The following is a 12,617-nucleotide window of genomic DNA, read 5'->3' as shown; positions in this document are numbered from 1 at the left end:
TTTTGAATAACTAGAATTTGGTTTACCTACTCCTTTATACATTTACCATACCCGTGTGTGCACGTGTGTGAAAAAAAGAAAGAAAAAGTAAAAGAAAAAACTAAAGAACTGCTTGATGGATCATCACCAAATTTGGTCAAAATATAGTCAAGAGTAAGGAATTTTATTTGTCATTAAAACCATGAAGTGATTTAAATAAACCATTTCTGGTTTGACCTTTGATCACCATAGATTGAAAACGGCAATATGTAGTGAGATCCGGTTTTCTGCTTCGTAAGAATATATTTAATCTCTATTATTAACTCTACTACAACCTACAATGGTTCAAATCAACTATAATTTCTGCTTTCAATAAATATTGATGTATATATAGCAAAAACGGTAAAAAAATAGATGAAAACGGTTTCTTCCAATCGAGCAGCTCTCAAGCGTCTCAGGTGTACCTTTCATCTCCTCTTGTGGTCTTCAATTGAAACCTCGGTTTCAATAGTGATCTTCATAGAACAGGAATGAAGCCGGTTTTTGCTTTCTATTCAGCTTTCTAAAAATAACTACTATATTCTGTCTTCCAAAAGATGTGGAAATCAACTACTTCCGATTTTAACTTTAATGGCTATAGAATAAAAACTGTAATAGATAAGAAGCGGTTTTCTGCAATCAATTAGGCGTAACAAGAATATATTTCGTCTCTAGTCTAATCTCTCTACTAAAACCGGAAGTGGTAGAAATCTACTACAATTTCCAGTTTCAATATTAATTGTGAAAATATCGTACCACAGACACCAAACTCCTTTGCGTGTTATACACTTGGCACTGCTACTTGTTTTTGAAGCATTTTCTTTATCTTTGGATAATCGTGGCCTCTATTTTTTAAACAATAAAATAAATCAAACTCGAGGTCATATGTAAACTAGTTTTACAAATGATTTATCAGTAGAACACAAATTATTTACTAGTCTGACCATTCATTACTGTTCAAGATTGAATAAGCCAAATCGAGTAGCGTGTCTGAACAAAGGAGTGAGTTAGGGAAACTTATACATAAGATTATTTGCATGAATAAAACCTACTTTAGATTTGTAATAAGGGATAAGAAATCTTAAACATCTGAGAGGTTATTTGGTTCACACAGTTACAGTTAAGAAATTGATAAGAGAATAAGATAGATTGGGCTAGAGTCTAAGTTGGGATAAAGCGGGAAGTATAAAATACATTTTTGTAATGAAAGTCTTGATTTTGAGCGAAAACAGTTAGTTGACCTTTGACCTCGAGTTAGACCGGTTTGCGGTCACTTCTTAAGATTGAGACCGAGATCAGTCGAATTAGCACCCTCAAGTTGCAGTTATTCATTTTTTTTAAAGAAGGGGCCATGGCTACAAAACTTTTAATTTATTTAGATTACATATGGATAGAAATAAGTTTTTTCTAGCCCGTTCTTATGTAACAGGGGGATTATGAAGGACGGGACCTACAGTTTAAAGTGGGTTACAAACCATTACTCGGTTTGAATCGGAGACAAATTGTCCTTTAGCTGGGCTCAAACCTGGGACCCCTGCCTGATTACAAAAGTGACAGTTCTACAGACTCATCCACTGAAAACGCCTGATAAAGATATATTGTACTGATCTTGCATGTACTGTACTTGTGAATATTTTAAGAATCACTTTACAAGAAGAGAAAAAAACTGCACAAGTGAAATCAGTACAAAGTACAGAAGATATACTTTATTCCTCCAAGTTAGTTCACAGAGTCAAAAATTTAGCGACCTAATTTAATTTGCATATAAATATAAGAAGTGAATAAAGATATGAATCAATTCAGTTCACTCTGGTTCTGAATCATTTATATTATTTTATTGGTTTAAATCAATTGCTTGTTTAACATACACATACAAATTCTATGAACTTCAATAGGAAAATAATTTTGGATCTTTGGATAATTTTGGATAATTTTGGCACCAGTCGAGCTAAAACTCGACTCGACTCGAAAGTCGAGTCAAAGGTAATTTTCTCGAGTGGAGTTCCGAGCCGAGTCACTGTTTTTGACGTCAAGTTTCGAGTGAGTCGAGTTTGATAAATGGCTCGCTTGTTCAGCTCGTTTTAACTCGTTTTGAAATAATGGTCTGATTAGACTGGAAAGCGAAAGCCATGAGAAATGTAAGCAGTAGTGTGGAATACTTTTAGTGTTGCTCACGACAAGGAACATTACTCGTATCTCGTCGAGCCGTCGGTTGAGACGAGCCGTCGACTGGCACAATTGAGCTTTTGGCCCGAGCTTGCTCGGTTGGGATGAGCTATCGACTCGGCTCAGACGAGTCACCAACACAGCTGAGATGAGCCATCGGCTCGAGCCAGCTCCGTTGAAACGAGTTCATCGCCTCGGTTCGACTCGGCTCAACTGAGCCGATTGCTCGAGTTGGCTCGGTTGGGTGAGCTGTTGGCTTGGCTCACTTCTCGGTTCGGCTCAATAGTGAATGAGCTATGAACCAAGCCGCTCGAGCCACTGACAACCCTAGACCCGAGCCGAGCAGTTTTGAACATGTTTGACCGGCGCCCTATAACTTTTAACAATTTTTGGCTCGAGCCTGAATACTTGCTTCTCCGGAACTCAAACCCAGATCCTCGTGAACAATGGCCTTGCCTCCTGAGACCGAGATCGGAAGTCAACTAGTTTTTAGTATACAGGTACACCCCGCCTACTTTCTTGGTTATACATGATGTTATAATAATAATAATAATAATAATAATAATAATAATAATAATAATAATAATAATAATAATAATAATAAGTAGTAGTAGTAGTAGTAGTAGTAGTAGTAGTAGTAGTAGTAGTAGTAGTAGTAGTAGTATCATTGACCTATTATCTATGTTGGATACTTAAAAATAGTAATTGAAACTACACACGATTCGACTCGACTCGAAACTCGACCTGAATTCGAGTCGAGTTGGAGGAATTTTTTCGAGCCAAGAACTCGAGCCGAGCTAAAAAAATGTCTGCTTCGAGTCGAGTCGAGTTTCAAAGAAAACTCACTCGTATCCATCCCTACAGTGGAATAGATATGAAGTCCGTGACCTGAGGTCTCGCTATGTATGTTCCCAGGGTGTTCGAAAACGACATCAAATTACTTAAGGAAATTAATCCTTACACGAGAACATAAAATGAAAGTTACGGGTCACCGTACTAAAAACATTCTCGCTTAAATTTCTTAGGTTAAATCATATTATGTTGCTGTCAAATACAACAAAACTTTAGGGCTTTTTCGGAAAACTCCAAAATATTGCTCGAGTTGTTGCTTTCTTGTACCGTTACGACCAATTTTCTGTGGACAATATATCTGAAATAACGCAACTGTGCACCAAGGTTGGTCTATAGGCTTTTTCATGTTTTCGCCCGAGGATTCACATCCCGAAGTTATTTCCTGACACCATGTGTATATATTATATTTGCTTATTTTCGAGTAACAAGATCTAGAAATGTTCGAGGCCCTAGTTCCACTTATATTTATTAAAATAATGAAAACTTTAAAAAATCGTTCACGTAGTCTAAATTATAGTGACATTACTATGTCCGTTCTTCATTAGCTTGGTTGGTTTGGTGGGTTTAGACTTTAGTGTCCCTTTCTGTACCGATGTTATAAGAGACGTGAACCTTCAGTGAAATCCGAGTCCTTAGTGGTCTGTTGATATTTCAAGGCTCTTCCGCCGGGTATCGAACCCGAGATCTGTGATCCAAAGGTGCGCGAGCTAGCCACTAGACAGACGAACGGGAAGGGTTATTGTATTTTTTAGAATGTTACCTATGTATGTTTATCCCTTTCCGGTACCCGGCTTTTTGGGCTATTTTTTAGATTTTCAGTCAAGCAGCCACTGCATCGTCACTATTTATCCTAGGATCATGGTTCATACCTCATTCTCTTCAGAATGGAACTGGCTTTCAAATGGTACCACTTGCATGCTCATACCATATACCAGGAGCGGGAAAAATGATGTCAAAGGAAAAATTTTGGAGGGAAATTTTTTCTCGCACTTTGGGCCCCTCTGGAGCGGCCCTGTGTGAACGTAGCCATCTAAAAAGAAATCTGGTAAATAGTACTTGGTATACTGAATGTGTGCGCCAAATTTCAAGTTTCTATCTTGAATACTAAGGGCGGGAGAAATTTTATCAGGAATTCCCACCATGCCCCAAATTACTGTAAAACGCCAAGATCTCAGGTAAAAAAATTTCCTGAGACATCCCTAATTACCCTGGGGTCATGTTTCGCCCATCATTCTCTTCAGCTTAGAACTGCCTTTCAGGCGGTATGACTCACGTGTCTTCATCATGTATCTAAGGCGGGAAAATTCCGAAAAAGGGATTTTTTGGGTCTAAATATCCTTTTTTCAACTTTTAGCCCCTCTGGACCCCCCTGTTTTAACGCAAAGATCTGAAAAAAATCTGATAAATACTACTAGGTGGGCTGAATGTTTATGCACAATTCCAATTTTCCAGGTGCAAAAGTAAGCCCGCCAAAAAAATGTATACCGACAATGTCTCATATTCCCGCATACAGAGGGAAATTTTTAAACATTCCCTGAGACATCCCTAATTACCCTAGGATCATGGTTTGCACATCATTCTCTTTAGAATAGAACTGCCTTTCAGGCGGTACCATTCACTTGTTTCCATCATGTATCTAAGGCGGGAAATTCCCGTGAAAGGGATTTTTTGGGTAAAATTTCCCGTTTTCAAAGTTTAGCCCCTCTGTACCCCCCTGTTTTAACACAGAAGTACGAAAAAAATCTGGTAAATACTCCTCGGTGGACTGAATGTTCGTGCAAAATTTCAATCTTCTACGTGCAAAAATAAGCCCGCAAAAAATAATACCGAAAATGTCCAAAATTTCCCTATACAGAAGTATATTTTGATAAAAATTTCCTGAGCCTTCCCTAATTACCCTAGGGTTATGTGTCGCACATCATTCTCTTCAGAATAGAACTGCCTTTCAGGCGGTACCATTCACTTGTCTCCATCAAGTATCTAAGGCGGGAAAATCGTGAAGAAATGGATTTGTTGGTAAAAATATCCCTTTTTTCAACTTTTTGCCCCTCTGGATCCCCCCCCCCTGTTTTAACGCAGAAATCTGAAAAAAAATCTGATAAATACTACTCGGTGGACTGAATGTTTGTGCAAAATTTCAATCTTCTACGTGCAAAAATAAGCCCGCCAAAAAATAATGAACATAGACCAGCCCCGCAATATTAAAAGAAAATATATATTTTTTAGAATTATGACGTCATCACCTCCTATGTCTCGACGCAAGAAGGTGTGAAACCATACGTAAGGTCTTCTACAATGCCTCTGGACTTGAAAAACAAACAAAAAACAAAAACAAAAAAAAACGGACGAAAAAGCTCAAATAGGAGAGTTATAACGCAATGTACCATGAAACACCCTGTATGGTACAAATTGTACCATGGGATCCCCAAAGGGTTATTCCGGGAAAGTTGGTTCATCGAGTTCAATCCATCGTTTCAATCTGTTGAATTTAGCTTGAAGTAAAGTTGATTTTTTTTTATTACATCCAGAAAAATATGTGTTGAATAGCTAATGTTGCCAGAAAGTAGAAGTAACTACCTGTCACGAATTTAAAATCCCAGTTACTAGAGGGAATTCTGTAGTTTGTATCCATGCAAACGTCTCATACAAACTTAGTGCTGCAAAGGAAAGCTAAATTTCAACCATGATCTGTATCAAATTGTTGATTCTCCTCTTCAAAGTATATACTCTCCCCTATTTTCTACTGTTGAGGCAGTGTTATTACAAAGAGTTGGAACGTACTAATATGAAACTTAGTGGTTAGCATTAATTATCTAACTAGAGTTACTAGTAATGAAGAAATTGGCGTTCTCTACCTGATCTTTGCTTTCGCAGTATACATCATACAGCATGAAACCGCAAGAAGCAAATATTTCAAATTGTCTGGGGAGCAAATATTCTTTCTTTGTAACATTTACAGAAAATCTATCCGCTCTGCAGAAACGGAGGAAAGAAATGGGATGAGGGTGGCACCCCGCGGCGTTCTACCACACCCATTGGAAAAGGACTTAAGAGGGGGAGGGAAATACCTGCCTGTCAGCAGGACATCTGTTCGCGAAAATCACATTGGAACACACAACCTTCAATATATAGTCCATTACAATGTTACTTTAAAAAGTTTATTACTCTTGATCTACGTCATTAAGCGTGAAATTGAAACAATCATTTCATTTCTATTGCTTTTCTGTATACATATGAAAAATTTTAAGTTGTTACGTACCATATTTCGTTAGATATTTATGAAATAAAGTTTACATGTTATCTTATGGGGACTGAGAAACCAGTGGCAAAAGGTATAACATCGCCTTAAGAAAAAATCGGAACTGGCCAATCAGTGTTGGAAAAAAATGTAAATATAATCAGATGAATAAACGCAACTAAATGAATGTGACATCTTAATTTTTTTTTATTTTTCCATCCACTGCTCATCACTGGGTAGGCCTATAAGCAATATTTGCAACAAATTCAAACCAAAACAAATGTAATTTATTTAATATAAACAAAAAAAAAATGAAAAATGAAATCTTCGAGTTTTATGTCCCATGGTTATGTCGGTTAGGCTAAAGGAGACGGTGATGATGAGAGATGAGTGAAATGGTGGAATGAAAAAAATGGGAGGAAACGGGAGAACCCCGAGAAAACCCACGAGCATGGTGTTTGTCCACCACAAAGTTCACTCGACGGGGGCTGGGATCAAACCCGGGACCCCAAGCACCAGAGGAGAACGCTCTACCATTGAGCCACCGCGGCCCCTCATTAATATAAACAAAGGTTAGAGAGAAAACTATATACGTAGAATGTTTGGTTTTTTTTCACAAACAAATTAGTTACTTTAAAGAATGACTGAAACAGAATATTAACTAAAGAAATCTTTTCTTTTGCTATTCCCTTTGGTAAACTCAAATTTAAAAAATGCATAAGAAAGACTTCTTGTTCTTCCTGCAGAATGTAGCTTCTTCTTTTAAATGTGCTTGTCGGTTCTCCTAGTAGGCTTCATCAATTTCTTGTTGCTCTTACAAGTTGCTCTTAAAAATGGCCAGTAAAATATTAATAAACTTTGAAAATCGATAAATCGGGACAAGATGCGTCCCGATGAGTGTTCGGTTGGGACGCGAGACAAGTAAGTCAAAAATCGGTACAGGCCCGACAGAATCGGGACAGTTGGCAACCCTGCTCTGTACAGTAACGATATTTCAACCCCCTCGTAAACAGTGTTTCTTTCATAAAAAAAAAAATGTTCCGGGGAACACGCCTAGTATTAGGAAGGGCACCTCTTATTTTCACACAGCACTATTCTATTATTTATTATTAGAGCAACCCACATTATACTTTATTTTTTGTGTAATTATGCTTTATTTTTTTCAAATTATGCTTTATTGTGCTTTACTGCTAATTTCAGTCATTGTTTTACATTAATCGTGTATAATGTATAATATTTACTATACATTAAATATTCTAAATATTTTGATTTATTTATTAATATTTTATGCAACCAGTTTCTTTCATATTTAATGAACTTTCTACTTAATGCACTGTAAAGGGATGCTTTACTCGAGTCATTTTTTAAAATCACTTGTGTGTGCCTTAGAGGTGCATAAGTAAATTATGTCACTAATAAGTACAAAAGGTGCTCAAGTTCAAGAGATACACAAAACAATATAGTGTGGAGTTCTTTTGTATTATTCATTGTTGGCGGAGGCTTTCTTCTTCTTCTCCTTGTTTCTTTTCTACACATCAAAGGATTACACCGAAAAGTTTACAGAAATAAAAATAAGCTTTTCATTATTGCATTGTTTTTCTCAATGATTTTGTATTGTAAATATCAGGGGCGGATCCAGGACCGACTTCTGGGGGGGGCGGTGGGTTGTCATACTGCTACTTTTAAAGGCTCCAAACTTTTTGATGGGTTTTATTTATATATATATAAAATAAGAAAATTTCCTCTTCTGGGGGGGGAGCGATCGCCCCGATCGCCCCCCTGGATCCGCCCCTGGTAAATATTGGTTTTAAAAAATATTAATACGTTAAACTTGTATTTAAAAATATTTTTTTTAAAGAATTATGCTATTTTATTATGCTTTTAAAATTAGTTTCTTCTGGACCCCTAAACAACCACAACTATGTTCAAGGTACCAACCAATATGTAAATTGCTGTTATGCTTTTGGGTTGCTCTAATTATTATATTAGAGACGTATTATATTGGTCTCCTCCGAGAGAACTCTCAGAGCTCCGACGGGCCAGTGTCTCCCAAAAACATGTCTGTTAGAAACACTGCTCACAAATGTAATAGAATTTAAAGAATGGATGCGGGGTTGTCATATGCCAATTCTCAAATCATAATTGATTTATTTTAACGGGAATTATTGTTAAAAACTCAGTGTGTGAGTTTTATAATTATTTAATGCATATCCACAATTTATTTGCATATTCAAAATCTGCAAAAAAAAAAAATATGTGTTTTAAAATTATGCATTTAGAACAGAATGGCAGGACAAAATGGCAGGGGACATAATGGCAGGAAATAAAGGCAGGAGGACAAAATGGCAACAGACAGAATGGCAGGAGAACGAAATGGCAGAAGGACAGAATGGAAGGAAGTTAATTGGGCAAAAATTATAACTCCTAGGGCTCGTATTTTTAGGTTTCACCTATTGTGTTTGTTAGTAGATAACGGTTCTCGATTTAGTCATTTCTGCCTCGAGTGTCCAAAGCATAAAAATACGGCTAAATTGAATCAAGAGCGTAGAAGAGGGTAAATATCAGTTATCCAAATTTTAACTTTTTTTCATAAAATTTATTTCTTTGTAACCATCTTCCAATTGATATCTTGGTCTTATAACAATTCAAAGTACAAGAAAATATATATTGAAAGCAAACAATATAAAAGTAATTTGCTCAAAGTGAATCTAGTTCTCTTGTTGGTATACACACATCCAAAAGCAACTTTTTTACATTGCTTATTATCTGTTTCATGGAAAGGGTTTATGATGAAAAATTAATCCAAGCAGTACTTGGGAGCCCGGGTGAAAAGTTGAAAGAATAAGAATTTTGATGACTTTTTTCCCCTAAACATGCTAAATACGTTGCATAATTCTTGTCAATTCTTTGCATTTATATAATTGATGGAAAGTACTACTATCTCTTTAATTACAAAATTAAAAAAAAAAAAACATATAGCAGTTTCACTAACTACTTTCGCGATAATGGTACCGTATAACAATACTTTCAGTAGTCATTTGGATAACTGAAAGAATGGTTACTATTTATTCTTCAATACTAATACATATCATAGTATAGACCTTTAAAATTCCTTTACAGTTACAGGAATGACTAAGTTTTTTCTAATTTCCTATAACATATCCTTTAGATTATAAAAGCAGCTTGCAGTTGTAAGAATCACTAGCTACTTACAGTGTTGTTAGCACCCTATAACACATATCCTAGAATATAGTGTTAAAACCCTCTGCGTTCGTAAGAATGACTAAAACATATCTTAAATTTTATATAACAAAATATATCGTAATATAGACTATAAACACACTTTGCAGTCGTAAGAATGACTAGTTACTTACAGTGTCGTGAACATCCTATAACACATATCCTAGAATATGCTATAAAAACATTCTGTAGTCTTAAGAAAAGAATGGCTCATTATTTACACCGTCGATAATTTTATATAATAAAATATACCGTAAAATAGACTACAAACACAATTTGCAGTCATAAGAATGACTAGTTACTTACATTGTTGTTAATTTCAAGTTGTGAGCAATTCCCCGCAAGAATTCCTCAAGAGATCTTTTGTTTGTGTCATAATCCACACACAGGCAGCTTTTTTATGATTGGAAACAATTTTTAATACAGAGTACAGTGAGAAATAAAGATAAAAGCAATACTAAGGTGTTTGTAAATAACTGTCAATTAGAATTGAAATATTATTAGCAGTTCGAATTTTGGAACAATATGAATAGATCGAAAATTTATGTTGAAATCTTCATTTATCAAGTAAGAAACAAAATAGTTTAAAACCCTAGAAATCAAATTATACTTTCTGCCTTTATGTCCTCTTGCCATTACGTCCGCCTGTCATTTTGTCCCCTGCCATTTCGTCCTCTGCCATTTTGTCCTCCTGCCATTATGTCCCCTGCCATTCTGTCCGTTCCCCAAAATTATCGTATATTCACCTATTATCGCAAGCACATTATCGAATATAGCATTCAGGCTTTAATTATAGTATATCACGATAAATTAATGCGAGGTTGGCAATCCTTCAAGGAACTCACTTCAGTTGTGTTAATTCACGACTTTTGCCACTACGAGCGCTGTATGAGCTGTGTCGCCAAAATATCTTCCCTATGGGAGAAAAGACAATCTATTGTATGGCTTACTGAAACAAAATCAATAATTTTGCAGGAAAGAAAGTCGGACACGTTATGAAAAGATAGCATCTAAGGTGTAGTTAATGAAGTTGATGACTTGTGCCAATCACGTGAAGTTTGAACCACTGATCTTCTTAACGGACCTCGTTGCTAAAAAGTTACACACCCATGAGTTTTGAGAAACTTTTTTTTTTTTTTGATCAAATTATATACTAATACATATATTACTAAAAATTTGAAACTCTTATGTCGGTGAAGAGTGAATTGGATTGGACACATCTTGCGAAGAAATTGTCTTTTTCATACCGATAAAGAAGGAAAGATGGAAGGAAAGCAAGAAATGGGAAGAAGAAGAACACAAGTGATAGATGATTTGAAAGATAGGAGAAAATATTGGGAGTTAAAAGGGGAAGCTGAAGATCGACAAAAGTGGACGAAACATTTTCAAGCCCAAATCTAAAATTGAAATAAAATCCTCATTAGTCCCGGGACCTGCCGAAAGACAGAATACTTAATAATAATAATAATAATAATAATAATAATAATAATAATAATAATAATAATAATAATAATAATAATAATAATAATAATAATAATAATAATAATATTTTCAGTGCTGTGAACAGCTCATTGGTAAAAATACAACACTATGTTAAACCATTATACAATCGTTTAAAACAGACCAGAATATGTGTAGAATGAATATTAGCAAGTTGAGGCCCTTGTCAGAAGGTTAACATATTCAAACTACAAGATTCAAGCTAATTATAAAACAAGATTAAAATAGAAACAGTCAATATCATAATATACCATTTACAGGACTACGGAAATTAAAGCTTCATTTAACTACCGTTTAAAAAATGAATCAGCCTTGCTTAAAATTTCATACGCAACGATCCTGGTTAGATATTGTGATATTTCTACATAAAAGAGTTAGGATTTAGATTTCTGGGTTTTCGGCGTCTATGGCCATTTAGGCCGTCATGTTTGAGGGATGACGTTCCTTGGCGAGTGTACTATCCAATGAAGGGGAAGAAAGAAAAGATTGGGGAAGGAAGCAAGCGGCCTGGGACCTATAAGTTAGGTACCATTCCGGCATTTGCCTGGTGTGAATGAGTAAAACCTTATTCAGGATGGCTGCCCTGGAAAAGATTTTTACATTTTTTCGACCGAGTGTCCCCACCGGGAATCGAATCCGGGATCGCTCACACCGAAGCCGAGAGCGTTAGCGACTACGCTACGCGGGGCCCACTACACAAAAGATTTGTTTTTTGAGTAAAATGTCATAACTATTTGGTCTAGGAATTAATTCGTGCGGGTGGACAAGAGATGGCGCAACGAACGAAGCGTCCCACAGTTCCGTGTATCCACACATGTGTTGCAAACCCCTGTCATCGCGTATCGTTCGTAGTATAGGGCAGTGGATTAAAGCGTCAACAACACCAGTTTGTAGTTAAGTGAACTTGGCGCAATTTGTGCCTGATAAAGTGTTTTTGCGGGGTGTCCTGCTGCATTACTTTAACATGCAGAAAAGTGCGACTGAAAGTCATCGTATTTTGGTGGAAGTGTATGGTGACCATGCTCTAGCTGAGAGAACGTGTCAGAAGTGGTTTGCACGGTTTAGAAGTGGTGATTTTGGCTTGGCAGACCAAGAGCGAGCTGGACAGCCAAAAAAATTTCAAGACGAAGAATTGACAGCATTGCTCGAGCAGGATTCGTGTCAAACGCAGGAACAACTTGCAGCAGCATTAGGCGTTGATCAAACAACAGTCTCCAAACGCTTGAAAGCCATGGGAATGATTCAAAAGATGTCACATTGGGTTCCACATGAATTGAAAGACAGAGACGTTGAAAGACGAAAAAACATTTGCGAATTGCTGCTTCAACGACAGAGCAGAAAGGGGTTTCTGCATCGAATTATTACGGGTGATGAGAAGTGGATCCATTACGAGAACCCTAAACGAAAAAAGGCCTGGGTGAAACCAGGTGAACCAGGTCCATCACAACCAAAACGAGATATTCACTGTGCAAAGGTTATGCTGTGCATATGGTGGGATATGAAAGGTGTGGTGTACTATGAGCTGCTGCAACCGGGTGAAACTATGAATGGAGAACGTTATCGACGACAATTAATGCGTTTGAAGCAAGCTCTGGCCAGAACA

Source organism: Thermobia domestica, chromosome 5, assembly GCF_964235325.1.
Source record: "Thermobia domestica chromosome 5, izTheDome1.hap1.1, whole genome shotgun sequence".
Taxonomy (NCBI): domain Eukaryota; kingdom Metazoa; phylum Arthropoda; class Insecta; order Zygentoma; family Lepismatidae; genus Thermobia; species Thermobia domestica.
This window is presented reverse-complemented; position numbering follows the sequence as displayed.